The sequence below is a fragment of the Physella acuta genome, unplaced genomic scaffold, assembly GCF_028476545.2.
Source record: "Physella acuta isolate Inbredline_101_S28 unplaced genomic scaffold, ASM2847654v3 ptg000337l, whole genome shotgun sequence".
Lineage (NCBI taxonomy): Eukaryota > Metazoa > Mollusca > Gastropoda > Physidae > Physella > Physella acuta.
This window is the reverse complement of record NW_026731856.1, coordinates 37,395-40,934: the sequence shown is the minus strand read 5'-3', so window position 1 is coordinate 40,934 and position 3,540 is coordinate 37,395. Positions and strand designations below refer to the sequence as shown.

The 3,540-nt window shown below is 43.4% G+C and overlaps 1 non-coding gene across 1 annotated transcript; it reads left to right on the top strand.

Moving 5' to 3' along the window:
- The first annotated feature begins 3,079 nt into the window (after positions 1–3,079).
- On the top strand, positions 3,080–3,151 carry Trnap-agg (transfer RNA proline (anticodon AGG)). The gene has a single exon. It is a non-coding gene; the product is annotated as a tRNA-Pro (tRNA).
- Positions 3,152–3,540: the final 389 nt, after the last annotated feature.

Below are 3,540 nucleotides of genomic sequence, written 5' to 3'. Positions count from 1 at the left end.
ATGTATACCGTCCCCATTCAACGAAATATAATTATATACTTTTTCCATTGTCCGCCCCCTCCCCGAAAATTCTACCCCCGCCCCCGAAAATTTCAAGTACCCCCCACCCCTCTCCGGGGAGGAAAAAGTCTAAACTAAACCCCCCCCCACTCCCCCCACACACCCCCCCACCCCCCCTCACACACCCCCCACACACACCACCCCGCCACCCCCCCCCCCCCCCCCCAAAAAAAAAAACATGTCTACCGTCCCATTCAACGAAATATAATTATATACTTTTTCCAGTGTCCGCCCCCTCCCAGAAAATTCTACCCCCGCCCCCGAAAATTTCAAGTACCCCCCACCCCTCTCCGGGGAGGAAAAAGTCTAACTTAAAACCACCCCACCCCCCCCCCCCCCCACTCCCCTAAAAAAAACATGTATACCGTCCCATTCAACGAAATATAATTATATACTTTTTCCAGTGTCCGCCCCCTCCCCGAAAATTCTACCCCCGCCCCCGAAAATTTCAAGTACCCTCACCCCTCTCCGTGGAGGAAAATGTCTGAAAGAAACACTGGTGTCGCGCTTAGCCACTACCCGAAGAATTGCATTAAAGAAATTGCAAGAAAACCACTTTTGAGATTAGACACATTAATTAGGCGGTAATTTTATTATAGAGTATCGATGCAGAAATTTCTTTTGAGTTGGGGAGGGGGAGGGGGAGGGGCTCAGACGTTCTTACGCGGGGGGTGGGGCTTCGCCCCTACCCGAAGAATTGTATGCAAGAAACTCTTCACACAAACCACTTAGATTAGACAACATTTCCTCTTTATTCAATGTTAACGCGAAAATCAATGACGTCATATAACTGTGAGCACTCTCTGGGTTTGAGATTATTTTCTACTCTGTGCTAAATGTGTCGACGTCATACTTCGTTTTTCGAATTACTGTGCATGTTTTAAATTGCTTGTCTTTTCTCTAGAGCGTTCTTGTCAGACAGATAGATAGATAGATAGATAGAGAGACAGCGAAACTATTATTATAGACGAGAAAAATGGCCCGTTGAGGAAGGATACACCGGGCGCTAGGTTGATAGTGCTGTCTCTTTTCTCTAAACTAAAACCAACCCCCCCCCACACACACACCACCCCCCCCCCACCCCCCACCCCACACCCACCCTACACACCAGCCCCCCCCACCCCACCCACCGCCACCCACCCCCACCCCACCCCCACCCCCCAAAAAACATGTCTACCGTCCCATTCAACGAAATATAATTATATACTTTTTCCAGTGTCCGCCCCCTCCCCGAAAATTTTACCCCCGCCCCCGAAAATTTCAAGTACCCCCACCGCTCTCCGGGGAGGAAAAAGTCTGAAAGAAACACTGGTGTCGCGCTTAGCCACTACGCGAAGAATTGCATTAAAGAAATTGCGAGAAAACCACTTTTTAGATTAGACACATTAATTAGGCGGTAATTTTATTATAGAGTATCGATGAGGAAACCACCGCCCCCCCCCCCACCCCCCCCCCCCCACTCACACCTCCCCCCCCACTCCCCACCCCCCACCCCCCCCCCCCCCCCACTCCCAAAAAAAACATGTCTACCGTCCCATTCAACGAAATATAATTATATACTTTTTCCAGTGTCCGCCCCCCCTCCCCGAAAATTCTAACCCCGCCCTCGAAAATTTCAATTACCCCCACCCCTCTCCGGGGAGGAAAATGTCTGAAAGAAACACTGGTGTCGCGCTTAGCCACTACCCGAAGAATTGCATTAAAGAAATTGCAAGAAAACCACTTTTTAGATTAGACACATTAATTAGGCGGTAATTTTATTATAGAGTATCGATGCAGAAATTTCTTTTGAGTTGGGGAGGGGGAGGGGGAGGGGCTCAGACGTTCTTACGCGGGGGGTGGGGCTTCGCCCCTACCCGAAGAATTGTATGCAAGAAACTCTTCACGCAAACCATTAAGATTAGACAACATTTCCTTTTTATTCAATGTTAACGCGAAAATCAATGACGTCATATAACTGTGAGCACTCTCTGGGTTTGAGATTATTTTCTACTCTGTGCTAAATGTGTCGACGTCATACTTCGTTTTTCGAATTACTGTGCATGTTTTTAAATTGCTTGTCTTTTCTCTAGAGCGTTCTTGTCAGACAGATAGATAGATAGATAGATAGAGAGACAGCGAAACTATTATTATAGATAAAATAACAGGGAATGGGAACTCGGGCTATAGACATGATTTTTAATCCATTTTAAATACTTAAAGTTTTAAAAATAGAATAAAATCTCGTAGACAAATTAATTGCACACCAAGTGAACGCGAAATAAAAAAGCGCATAATAGTGCGCAATATTATTATTACTTTTAAAATTTACATTAGTTTTTTGAGAAATCGGAAGTAGCGTAAAGTACTACTTCCAGTCAACGGAAACGACTCAAAATTTAATACAAGGTAGAGAATTAGATCTTTTACTTACGTATGAAATTTCATTTATCTATCTGAAATAGTACTCAAGTTATAGGCTTTTGAAAAATTCAAAGTAGGAAAAGTACCACTTCCGGTTATCGGAAATAGCTCAAAAGTTGATACGGATCTACGATTTTGATTAAATACTTATATATGAAATTTCATCAACCTAGCTGTAACGGTACTCAAGTTATCGTGTTTACACACGGACACACACACACACACACACACAGACACACAGACATACGGACAAGATTGCAAAATTATGTTTTTCCGTATCAGTGAGATGCAAAACGTCGAGATTTGCAAAAATCTCGATTTTTTTTTTTTTTGCACGATTACAAGACTTTCTCTATACTTCGTATATACGAGAAAGTAAAAACCCGCAATTTTGAGGGGAATTGTGGGTTAAGTTATGACACAATTTAGTCACCTAGTATCCCGTATTATGGCAGTAATGTGTTTCAAAGGAATACAATAATAAAAAAACGTTAGCTAAAAGAAGAAAATCGATAGTTAGAAGAAGAACCGCTTCGCTTAACGCTTTAGACCAAACCTACCTAGCCCCGCTAACGCGCTCGAAAACGGCATGTTATAATACAGCCGACGGGCATCTGGCTCGTTGGTCTAGGGGTATGATTCTCGCTTAGGGTGCGAGAGGTCCCGGGTTCAAATCCCGGACGAGCCCTACATTTTTAAAAATTCCATCTATCATTAATCTATGCCTTATTACTGCAAAAAAGTTTTTTTTAAGTTATAAAAATTATTTGTAGAAATACAACAATTTTCACGACACATTATCTCGTAGCGACAGTGCATTCGGCCTATTTACTCGTTTTTGACCACCAAGAAAAAATGTGCAGCGACCACATCCCGCCAACTACTTAACACGTCTCACCAAAGTATAGTTTGTGAACACTGAGACAAAGTACGAAAAAAAAATTATACATAAAATATATTTTTTAACCTGTGCCCCCCCCCCCCCTCCCCCCTCCCGGGAAAAGTATCTAAAGGGAATTGCATATAAAAATTACATAATACACCACCCTTGCAAGAATATAGGCCTAAGGAAAGCTG